Source organism: Podarcis filfolensis (genome assembly GCF_964270895.1).
Source record: "Podarcis filfolensis genome assembly, chromosome: 3".
NCBI classification, from domain to species: Eukaryota; Metazoa; Chordata; class Lepidosauria; order Squamata; family Lacertidae; genus Podarcis; species Podarcis filfolensis.
Genome location: NC_139606.1, coordinates 35,717,237 through 35,729,838, shown reverse-complemented (window position 1 = coordinate 35,729,838; position 12,602 = coordinate 35,717,237). Strand labels below are relative to the sequence as shown.

At 40.2% G+C, this 12,602-nt stretch overlaps 1 protein-coding gene and 1 long non-coding RNA gene across 8 annotated transcripts in view; one reads left to right on the top strand and one right to left on the bottom strand.

The window, feature by feature from the left end:
* Positions 1-12,602, top strand: part of EYS (eyes shut homolog) — a 476,514-nt gene that overhangs the window by 240,802 nt on the left and 223,110 nt on the right. The window lies entirely within an intron of this gene.
* Positions 4,554-5,510, bottom strand: LOC310759815. Its single transcript, XR_014546520.1, has 2 exons — positions 5,444-5,510; positions 4,554-4,973 (listed from the first exon to the last, which is right to left on the bottom strand). It is a non-coding gene; the product is annotated as an uncharacterized lncRNA (long non-coding RNA).

Genomic DNA, 12,602 nt, shown 5'->3' with positions numbered 1-12,602 from the left:
GAAGTGACCTAATTCACACTTCTCAAACCAATGCAGAAACTGAAACCCAACTATCCTTTGAAATTTGCACTTATCCAAATGTTGCAATACAGTTCTCCAACAAAACAGCATGTACAAAAATGCATATCTTTGGGGAGGGGTGTGCGTAAATTTACCTATATTAGTTAAAATTAACATACAGAAATATGTTACATTCCAAATGGTGAGATCGATGTTGTTTGAAAGCAGAACAGCTGATGGAATGGAGGCATGGGTACAATAGCAATGATCAATATATTGGAAATAAAACTTGTATTTACTGCTTCAGCATTTGTCCTCAAGAGGGTCAAATCAACAATGTTTCATTTTGATCATCTTTTGTTTCCCAACACATGACCAGGCAATTGAAATTAAGATCATAACAATCAGTTAACAATTAGATGCAGCCATGGATATAAAACATCTAAACCTAATTAATCAAAATTGTAGTTCATCTGGGAGAGTTCAAGGTTGATACAAGAAGGAAAAGTAGCCTCTGTGCTAAGAAAATTAACAAGGCAGATAGATGAGGAAATTACAGTGTTACCTCGGGTTAAGTACTTAATTCATTCCGGACGTCTGTTCTTAACCTGAAACTGTTCTTAACCTGAAGCACCACTTTAGCTAATGGGGCCTCCTGCTGCTGCCACAGCGCTGGAGCACGATTTCTGTTCTTAACCTGAAGCAAAGTTCTTAACCTGAGGTAATATTTCTGGGTTAGCGGAGTCTGTAACCTGAAGCATATGTAACCTGAAGCGTATGTAACCCAAGGTACCACTGTAATCTGAATTGGATTTAGTTCATGTCAAATTGGCCATCCATTTCCCCACCCCACTTCCCAAGCAACCAAGGAAAAGTTAATCACTTTCAGGTTCTCTGAGCAACTGACCAAACACTTTTAGGTTTCTCATGTCAATGAAAGAGAGCATGTATGGAGGCCGGACTGAACCCTGCATTTATTTCTTTAAGTACACTTCATATTCAAAAAAGCTTCATAAAATCACTTTGACATGAATGTAGGGAACATCTGATTGTCTTCTGTATTTCCAGACTGCTCATCATTTGCAAAAATAATAATAATTATTTCATATTATTGGATAAAAAATTGTCCTTATTTCATGAATTCCAAATGGATTTATCCATCATGACTTTCTGTTCAAAGCTAGCTTCTGTCCTTATTTCTCTTGTACACATTACAAATTTTTCATGCCACTCTAACCTTTTTCTCAGATTCTTAAAAAAAAAGTTTCTGAAATGTAGCTCTATGCTTTTCAAAATCATTTTTATTATGCATGGCAGCTAAAAGTGCTCAACTCAAAGCACCTGGGTTTTCTGAATAATACAGCCACATCAAAATCTGTTTCTATGCCTGGCTGGCAGTAGGGAAGAAAGGGGAAGAAAGGAAGTGGCAGGTTCTTAGCTATACAGCTGGAAAGTTATCCCTATTAAGATTAGTTCATTTCGCCAACACTAGGGATGGATGAATTTGTCAATTTTTGCTCTCTCAGTTTCTCATTTTTTCCAATCTTAAATTCAGTTCTCCACATTTCTGGAGGTGGGGGGACGACACACATGTATAGTGCTACCTCAGGTTACATACGCTTCAGGTTACAGACTCCGCTACCCAGAAATAGTACCTTGGGTTAAGAACTTTGCTTCAGGATGAGAACAGAAATCGTGCTCCGGTGGCACGGTGGCAGCAGGAGGCCCCATTAGCTAAAGTGGTGCTTCAGGCTAAAAACAGTTTCAGGTTAAGTACGGACCTCCGGTACGAATTAAGTACTTAACCCGAGGTAACACTGTAATTTCCTCAGCGTATTAGTGTAATTTTTTCCCTAACAAATTATTTTTCTATGCAACTTTTCCTAATATACACAATTTTGCAAAGATGTTTACCCAATATAATTCTTTTCCATATGCCATTTTCACAGATTTTATGCACACTTTACCCTACTTTATGCATTTTTTTTTTACTGGGCTGGGGAAATTAGGAGAAATGTGAATTTCAAAGGACAGCTGTGTGTCATTTCATGTATTCTTTTAGAAATCATGAATTTGGTAGGTTCACCTTTAAATGCAAACTTAATTTAATTTCTCCACCCCACCCCTGCCATCTTTGTCAAATATTTAAACAGATTGTTTGCTACTTCATATTGTTTGTCCTAAATTTACTGACTAGAGAAACTTGCATGTGAAATGTTATCCCATATAGTAAATAAGATCCCATATAGTATGGGATAAATACATTAAATAAATAAATAAAATCATTTGCAGGGCTTTGAGACACAAAAGAAAGAGCCAAGGCTATCCCCTCCCCCCCCCCTTTATTTGGGATGGGGGTGTCTTTGGTGCCACACAAAGACCTTTTTATTTTCACTGGCTTTTAAAATCTTATGCTTGTTTAGCTCTGTTGCTTTGTCTTTTGCTTTAAAAAAAAATCTTTCAAATCTTAACCCAGAGTTGTTTCAAAGCAGTGTTATGTGTATTGTTTTATGCATTTGGTGGTTGTTTTAAATTGTTTTTATTTTGTGAGCCACTCTGAGAACTCTTTTGTTATAGGAAGGCAAATGAGTCATGTATGCAAGTAAGTTTAGAAAAGAAAAAATCAGTTCAGATTGTCTCAGATGACAGGGGAGATCTAAAACACTCATTGAAGCAGCTTCCCAAGCCTGACATCCTAATCACATCTACCATGGAGTAAGTCTCATTAAACTCAGTGGGAATTACTTCTGAGTAGAGGTTCTTGGAAACTGAGCCTTAAGCCCTGTCACATATTTGGAGAATCCCTTGATAAACCTTCTTTTAACTTTGGTTCTGTGAATTTTGGCTTTGAACTTCACAGCATCCATGTATGTTCATCCATTATTTCAACCAGAGAGTGATTCAGATTCTGTCTGATTAGGCCTGGTCTGGGGCTATGGCAGGAAGCGCACATTCGCGCCCACACATTCAACTGCATATCGTTGAACAGTATGGTGATTTATATCCACCGAGATATCAGTTGAGTTATGCTGCACCAGGCTGGATTGTTGCAATATGCTTTTGTAGTGCTACCTTTGATTTGGAAACACATGCACCTGATGCTTGTATTAGAGTAAACAAGGAATCTTTAGTAGCATACATGTACCATGGGCACATGTGGGCACATACAGAAGTGCATTTTCTGAAACCCTGGAGAGCTGCTAAAAGTCAGATAAAACTGAGCAGACAATACTGAGCTAAATGAACCAATGAACTTAGTATAAGGCAGCTTTCTACACCCCTGTGGCCCCACACCAGTGCAATGCATTACTGGCCGTAAGCAGCATTTAGTTGTGAGTCAAGGACCTGTCACCCGCTTAGGGATAAATAAGACTCAAGGACACATGTATTTTAGGTTAATGGGCCAAGAAGGCCACAACTTTATTAGTTACAGTATGTGAATGGTATTGGCATAGGCATTGGATCAAACAAGGTATATTTGACTCCACCCCGCTCAGCGGGGAGTCACCTGAAGCTTAACAGCCAATGGGAGGAGCTTGTTGATGCAAATACAATTGGAAGCTTCCCCTGATGTCACCGGGGGTCGTGTCATGGCCCTAGCCACCAGCAGGGCATCGGACAGGATCCACGACCACAGGATTCCTTTAACGGAATACCCAACAAGGGGAGGGGTAGGTGATGGCCACAACCTGCCCTCCAACACACAACACATATTCCAATGCCTAACCGCCAATACCCGATTTGCTACGAGGTAGGCGAAAAACCAAGAGGCTGTTGCCAATTTGCCAAATGGATAAAAAATTCCTACCAGGCCCTCTGGGCAACCAGGGCAACCAACCAAAGTCCATAGCAAGGTCAAAAGCATAAATATGACCTAAAGGGAGGGTGGGCGGGTGATCCGACTGTTATGTACTGAAGTTCTCACCCTGGGCCAGCAGGGGGATACTGTAGATAGTTATGCAAATAAGGGATCGAGAGTGACGTTCAGTGATTGGATAGTTTTAGAAAATTGTTACAGTTACGTTGTACTGGAGCTCTATATAAGCAGGCTGACTGAATCCTTCAGTTCAGTTCTGTTCTGGCCTGTGAATAAACACAGCTGTTTGAAGAATTGCTGTGTCATCTGATATGTTCACCCACAACTTAACACCGACGACTCCAGGCAGCAGCACGTGGGCACGGTTGGCTGGCTGATTGGCACAGCGCAGCAGCCGGTAAACTGACGCAGGGGGCCGAGTATGCCCTCTGCCAACATGGGAACCGGCTCCCGCTCACAACTCCTCCCCTCTGGTAGGAGGAGAGGCTTTATTATTCCGAAAAAGAAAAGTATTCTGTCTCCTCCTTTCTTCTGTTTGCCAAGGCAAAGCAGGAGGTCTCTGTTCCTGGTGATATAATACCACAAAGTTCTACTACGTGTCTTCAAGTACTGCGTGGCCTGTTGATGCTCAGTGGAGTTTTTTTAGGACACGATTTTGATTTAACACTATATTGTAACAGTTAAATTAACTTGTAGAGAATGAACAAAGATAAACAGACAGGTGGACAAATGGGAATAACTACCAGTGAATCTCTTTATGTTCTCTGATTTGTGTTCTGAGTAATGCTTTTGTAGCGTTCTGGGCCTTGGAGGAGCATTTGGATGCTTCTAGAAGTTAATAAATTTTATTGCTTGTTTAAACAGCACCCTTGCCATTATGAGACCTGCTCCTGTAAACTACACTGAGGAAATCCATTAAAGAAAATCCATTCAAGTGCAGATTGTAAATAAACTCTAATTTTCTCTTGAATCAAACGCCACAATCTTATTCCCTTTAGAGTCTTCATTTTCAAGTTGGTGATCACTGGACAACGCTCTTTTCTTTCACTGCAAGCTGAAAGAGAACAGATGCTGGGAATATGCCGCTCCCACTCTAGAGTGGGGCTGAATTTGCCATACACACACCCCTCCTGGGTCAGGCCTTGTGCAGTTTATCCTGGAATAGAAGCTGTTATGAGAGACATGGGTTTTAGTATCCAACTGGGAATGGGTGGCTGCCCTCCAGCTGCTGCTTCTCTTCTATTCTGGCAGCACCTTCCCTCCCTATATAGTGTAGGCTTTGCTAGTCATTGTTTATGGGGCAGAGTACGAATTTTTTGGGGAAGCCACTGATTGGCCTTTGGAACACCTCTTTTTTTGCCTGCATCACACTGTAGGGTAATTCTAATTGGCTTGGAGTGGCTTAAGTTGGCATGAGCATGTGAGGAAATTTTGATTGGTTATACCCAAGGTATTATTGGGTTCAAAGGGCCCTCTTTGATCACCTCCCACAGCCTTTGGCTTAAGTATTCCTTGGGGGTGCCCTTTAGGCATGTACTGGACTGTGCTGTAAAACAAATGCCTTGGACTGAATCCCGAAACAAAGATATAACAAGTGAAGCTGGCATGAAATAGTTATAATATTACCTGTCTTGGTTTGTACCAGACAGTAGCCACCTAGCTGCTGCATTCCTGATAAATTTGATGTTTTATTAAACATGGCACACAGTTAGGTGTGGTGTATATTATAGAAAAAGGCAAGTAGCTTTATTTTGCAAAGCCCACATGCTTACCATGGGGAGCCAGCCACAAACATGGAATGCCTGCACTGGTGTGGACTTGTGAAAAACCAGCAGAGATTAAAGCTGCAATCCTATACCCACTTCCCTGGGAGTAAATGTATGGAACTCAATGGATTTGTTGAACTCATTGAAGTGCTATACATAGGCTTGCACTGTAAGGCTGCAATTCTGTGCATATGACCTGGAAGTCAGTGAGATGTACTTTTGAGTAGACACTGTATTGCATCTGCCCTTTTCTTCTATAGGGATTAGATCTGTGGAAATGGCACACAAACCTCCTTAACTAGAATTGGCTAGAAGTTGCTTTGCACACTGATATTGCATCTGTGCACTGACATCTCTTTCTGCAGTGTCAGCATAATGCTGTTATCTTTTGTGATGTCGTGTCAGCACAGGTGTCTGTACTCTGTCTTTTATACATATATATTCAATCCTAGGTGCAGAAAAGTGTATCTAACTTCTTTATGGTACTTCCTTTGATCTAGTTAGTTCAAGTGCTCTGGCATAGTCAACAGAGCAAATGACACACTTCTGTGTCACTAGATTTGTGCATTCAATTAATGGAATTCCTCAAGATAAATTGTTCTAATTATATTTGAAGTAGGAGTCTATTCCAGTTGGCTTATTTGTATTTTGTGTGTATCTTGAAAGGCATATTGCAATATTGCATCCTGGGTGGTATTGGTGAATAGTCTACCTTAAACTAAGGATGTGTACAAATTACTGTTTACTCTGACTTCAGCGCACTCCTACATGTACACATTACATTACCCACAATCTAAAGGTACTCTGTAGTTTCTTGTGAAATATTGCTGTTTAACGTGTTCCCTACCCCCCACCACCAGCTTTCATCTAACTTGAAAATTGTAGCCATGTTGAATTTGTAGTAAAGCACAGGTGTGTACATTTGAGAAACTGACCTATCCTTCCAGTAGATGATGTGTTCAACGTTGTGTCCACCCAGCTTCTGGCATCCCCACCCTAGCTGTAATCCATGTCACCCCTTTGACTCTGTCAGTGACAGAACCCTGATGTTGGCTGGGCTAAGGTTTCAGAGGATCGAGAAGTGACAGGGCTGGTGGTTAATATCCAACACTGGATTTTGATCTCTGAGCTCCATCCCTGATGTCAGAGGATAAGTGATTATAGAATTGCAGCCTCAATCACCATGATAATTATGAGAGGAGTAGGAAGAGGAAGGGGAAGAAAGAGGTGGAATTGCCACACTTTACTTTTCCCTGATGTCAGAGATGGAGATCCCATCTGCACTATGGCCCTCAAGATGCTTTTCCAAGGACTATTGGATGACACCTTAAATTTCCAATTAAACTCAGACAGAATTCTGTGTATGGTTTTCCATAAATTTCAGTGGTAACCCATCATTTCTTCATGTATTGGTTATTCCTCTTTTCCACGGCAGTTAGAAACAATATATATATATATATATATATATATATATATATATATATATATATATATATAAAACCAACCCAAAGCATAAGGTGGCATTTTGCATAGCAGGACAACAAAATGCACAAGCGCCTTTTGTCTTTGTTTGGCTATTTAAAACTGACATTCCTAACCATGGGAAGTTTAGGTTGAAAACAGCCATTGCTTAGTTTGTATAAACAACCCTCTAGAAATGCTTGCGCATTTAAATGGTCTAGGAGTAATGCTGAGCTGCAAGAAAACTAAATAGCAAATAAAAAAGCAATAAGGCTTTAAAATCTAGTTTGGGGCCACCCTCTGAGCTGCAGACAGTACAATATTAAGGCCAAACTACATATTATGTGCGAGATCTCTGATCTCCCAACAAATGTATTTTCACTAAGCAGCCGCCTCGGAGGCCCCAAAATTGGATTGAAGCATCAGTGCTGGGGGAAAGGGATTTAACCCTGTCCTATGTGCTCTCAAAATCCCCCTCAGCTGCTGTGTAGCCCACTGTGGGAAAATACAGGCACCTGCATTTTTCTCCCCGAGGGGGCGAAATTTAAATTCAGAAAATGGCGGGGAGGAAAGGTTGTCCTTCCTTCCCCCTGTAGTGCTGCTCTAATCCAATTCACACAAAAACCTGCGCATACCCACGCCTACCCAGCAACACACCACCAGCACACCTGTGCTAGCTTTTAAGTGAAAATGACACTTTGGGAGATCAGTCAAAGATATCCTGCATAATGTGAGGTTTAGTGCCTTCCAGTGACGTGAATGAATTAGGATACGCGGGGAAAGTTAGTGTATCTCAGCTTTCCGGGTCAGTTTTCTGTGTAGATTCCTTTAAGCTTTCTGCCCAGCCTGGCAATGTGAAAGCATCTAACCCTTCCTAATCTTGCCGCAGCTTTCTGTTTCTCACACAAAGTCGGCTGGTGGTTGCTAGGCAACTGGAACTGCCAAGTTCCATATGGAGGCTAGATATTAATGGCCATTACACACTTCCCTCACATCAAAATTAATAGGGAAGAAAATGTTACAGCAAGGTTGGGTTTGTATACTATATATATGTATATTAGAGAACTTGTGAACAGGACAACAACAATAATATAGGCAAAGGGGTTAATCCTGGCAAGAATGTTCCTAGTTTTGTGTGTGCACAAGCCTGTGCCACTAAGAAACATTGGGGAAAGATAAATAGCATTAGGTCAGCATGGGAAAGATTTTATTTATTAGTCCTACATATCTATATTGATTATTGGACTGCTTTTGCTGCCTGTCAAGAGATGACTGAAAAAATTGCATAAAAACACGTTGTTTATAATAATAGTAGCAGCAGTAGCAGTAGTGGTGATGCTATCATTTCTATTATTTTGTTTAATGTTCCTGCCTGTTTTCAAGAACTAAATGTATGGGAATGAAAACATATTTCAGCACTGTGGAATAGACACTTTCACTAAGGCTCCATTACCAGACCAGATAATCTGGTAAAGCAGTTAGATAACTCTTAACTAGCGAGAGGTGAACTGAGTTGAGATTTCCTTGCCTCTCTAACAAAAGATGAAGTTGTTCTGTCTCTGTAATGCCGTTTTAGAGGAACCAAGTCTCATTAAAGCAGGGATGGTGAATCTCAGGGTCAGGGGCCATATACTGTCCTCAGGACTTCCCTATTTGACTCTCAGATGGTTCTCCCTAGTCCACACATCCACTGCACTGCCTACTTTTGCACTGGGACCTAGAAGTTGCTCCTGATGGAACTGGGACTGAAAAAGGGTCCCCACCAGTGTATTAGGGTTTTGCTCCCAAGCAGTCGGGAATAGAAGAAAGCTGTCCTATTTTGAAAGTTCTACCATTGTATGCTCTTTCTGACCTAACCCATTGGCTTTTCCCACTTAAAGAGTGGTGCTGAACTCTGACTTTTTGGCCTAGTTCAATTTACACATGCCATCAGTAGTTGGCACCATTGGAGACTTCCCAAGGCCCACCCTCCAGCAGAAGACGCACTAACTGCAGGTGATTACAGAAGTCTATCCACTGCAGTGATAAAAACAAATGAAGTTCTACTGCAAAATGACTTTGCTAGGAAACGAAACGTAGATGGCTTTGTAGATAGTGATGAACTCACCGCATTTTGTAGTGTTTACAGTCCCAATTGTACAAACAGAACCTAATATAGCAAGCTTGCAAAAAAAAAACCTGTGGCGATGTTACAGGAGACAGATCTTTGGTTGTATTAAACTTAACTTACCAATATTCACATGTCCCTCTGTCGCATGGAAGAAGGGATGTGCAATCCTTTTACCAGTCAAAGACAACAACAAAGAAAAATCAATGCTGCCGACACCAGTTATAATCGGTAGTTGCAAAACTTCATTACTGCTGGGAAGTTCATTGTAGGCAATACAGCAATATATGTGTACATATATTTGAAATTGTCTTGATTACTTTTTGGAAATGTTTGTACCCCCAGGATTGTATCCTCCTTAATCATGGATTATTTTCAAATGTTTGTGCTGAAGAATTAAGCCAGAAGCTATACTTAGAATGGGAGCTATTAGACAATAAGTTGATAGAGAATTGTCTTAGACACTTTAATTTCTATATTGTTCAATTAACCAAATAATTTCAAGGTGTTTTGCATCCACTTATGCAAATATTGCAATTACCATATGTAACAGCAGAGCCCCAAACCTTCCTCTGCCTTAAATATTTCTTATCTATTGATATATTTATTTTTCTTTCACCCAGCAAAGTATGGAAGGATCTTCTCATCAGTGATTCAGTTGATAGGTGGTAGGATCTGCCAGTTTCAGTACCCTCAGTTTCTCATTTTCCCAGTCTTAAATTCAGCTCTTCATTGTGCAGCAATATGCATTTAAAAAATAAATCCTTAAGGGCTAAGGAGCAGGACTTTTTCTTTGATAGCAACCACTCCACAGAATCAACAGCTAAGGGGAAACATTTGTCTTCTTTCACCAACCAGTGAAAATCTACCTCTTTCTTCAAGCTTTTCCATTATCAGTTTGATTTTTAAATTATTATCACAGTTGGTATTTGCTGAGTTGTTCGTTTTATCTATTATTATTTTTAAAATGTATTTCATTTGCTGCTTTATTGTATCTTTTTCATTGTGTGACTATATATTATTATTTTTCCTGCACAAAAGCAAACAACACATTCAATCAATAATAGTGAAAATATTATTTTTCAGAAATATATAGGAATGTAGCAGTAATGGATGACAGAATTTTCTTCTGCGTTTGTGAGCCTAGAGACAATCTGTTTCTATTTTGGTAAAGCATGATGTGAAAGAAATATTATGTTGCTATAAAAGAAAAAGAAAAACGTAAAGCATCATTTCAGGTTTTGGTTCTTTTTGCATGCTGCTTTGTCCATTTTTATATCTCACGAAAGCATTCTGGTTATCCTTGCTATGCAATATTTAAGAAGGGACTAGGATTTTGATTTTATTTCCCCTCCAGTAATCTTCATTTGAACACAACAGAGATAAAGAGTTTCCGTGGCTTACTTTCTCTGAGTGTTTCATGCATACTCTTTTTCTTTTTGAAATCCAAAAATAAGAGTTAGTAGTTGAGGGGCTCTGTTTATCAGCTATTTCAACATAAATTAATCTACATCACTATCAGCCAGTACCATAACACAATTAAGCCAAACCATTTCACTTAAGTCTAATTTAATCCTATTAAATCCAACAGAAATACAGCATTTTAAATCTACATCTCCACCAACATCCAAACTGAATGTTCAAAAAGAAAACCAGTTAACGGAAACAGTTTACCAACTCCCCTTCCAGTGCAGTCCCCTTCATTTAAACAGCCTGTGCAGCCTATTCCACAGTGACATTTTGCTGCATGGTTGTGGAGCTGGAAGGAGAAGCTGGAAGGGAATCAGCCTCAGACTCCAGCAGTGATGGTAGACCACAGTAGTCCATGTGTTGGTAACCCCAAGGCTGCCCTTGGGCTTGGTCTGGAAGCTCCAGCTGGTGAAGAGTGTGTCAGCAAAACTTCTAATGGGCCACACAACTGCCAACATGGGACACCACTGTTAAAACAGTTGCACTGGTTGACCATCTACTACTGAGCCAGATTCAAGGTCCTTGCATTTATTTACAAGACAACTTAGGTCCAGGATAACTTAGGGACGGCCTGAACCCTTATATCCCAGCTCAGTCACTGAGATCATCTGTAGGAGCATGGCTGGTTGTTCCATGAACTGATCAGGCTCATGTGACATCAACATAAAACCAAGCCTTCAGGGTTATGGGGGGGATGTTCCTCCAATAGAGATTCAGCAGGCACCGTCTGTATTGACTTTCAAGTGTTTGCTGCCATGCTTAAGCAGACAATTAAGAATAAAGCTTTTCTGTAATAGTCAGCTGGTAATGATTTTTTATTTTATTTTATTTTATTGCTTTAGTCTTATTGCATTTTAATGGTTGTGAACCACATTGGTTTTTAAAAAAATGAAATTGTGGTATAGAAATATTTTTAAAATATAAATAAATAAAACAAGAACCACATCTGCAGGCTGGCACAATGAAGAAGTGCTATATGTGTGCTGAGGGCTCATTCTCAAGTGGGGCAACTGGTGCATCAACTGAATCAGAGTCCTGCTCAGTCGGACACTGGGCCCCTCAGGCAGAAATGGCCTAAGCTGTCTCTGCATTTATTTTATTTTTTAAAAAGACCAAATCAAATTGTTTCAGCATTCCTTTGTTTGGTTTTTTTCCCTTCTTCTTACTAACAGCAAGTTGTAAACGGAGCCTTCATCAGCATATATATGGCACTGAAGCCTATTGAGTGTAATCATGACTCTTATTGTTCTTCTCGAAGAGAAAAGGGATAGAGCTCCACATGAGTTTTTAAAATGCAGAGGTTCTTGCAAGGCGAATAAGACATGTTTGTTCCATGGCAGATATTTGCATGGGTAGAAAGGCACTGTGTTGCACAAGGCAGTGTTTTTTTTCTGGGGGTACTCAAGGGTATGCAGTACCAGCACCTTTTTTCAAATGTTAAAAGTGAGCACCTTTTCTTTCTTTCTTTCTTTCTTTCTTTCTTTCTTTCTTTCTTTAAGAAATGGCACAAGGTAATAACAACATCCTCAGTGCCTTAGCACTCTGCCATCTCCCAAAGTCTTTGGGCTGCTCTCGGTTATGACAAAGTGAGTTCTAAAGAGGGTTTATTCATAACTGTTGCTTTTCTTTGCCCAAGAGCCCCTTATGGGCTCCACTGAAAGTAGTTCTGGGTGTTAACCACACTTTATTGTTGGCATAGCATGCCACATTAGAGGACATTTCAACTTTGTGAGGATAAACACAGCCATAGCTCTCAGCACGTCATGCAGCACAGACTTCTCTGACAGAATAAAACATAGGTTCCTTGTAATTCTGGGTTCTTGTGTAGAACCAAAGGTGAGGAGTATTATATCCAAATAGCACTGTGTCTGGAAACATAGCAACTAAGGATCATCCCAGTACTTTTATTCCAGCTAGCTGAGCCAGCATGGCTATAAGTACATTCTGTTCTAAAGCAAGAGGCTATGCGGAAAGCAACCTA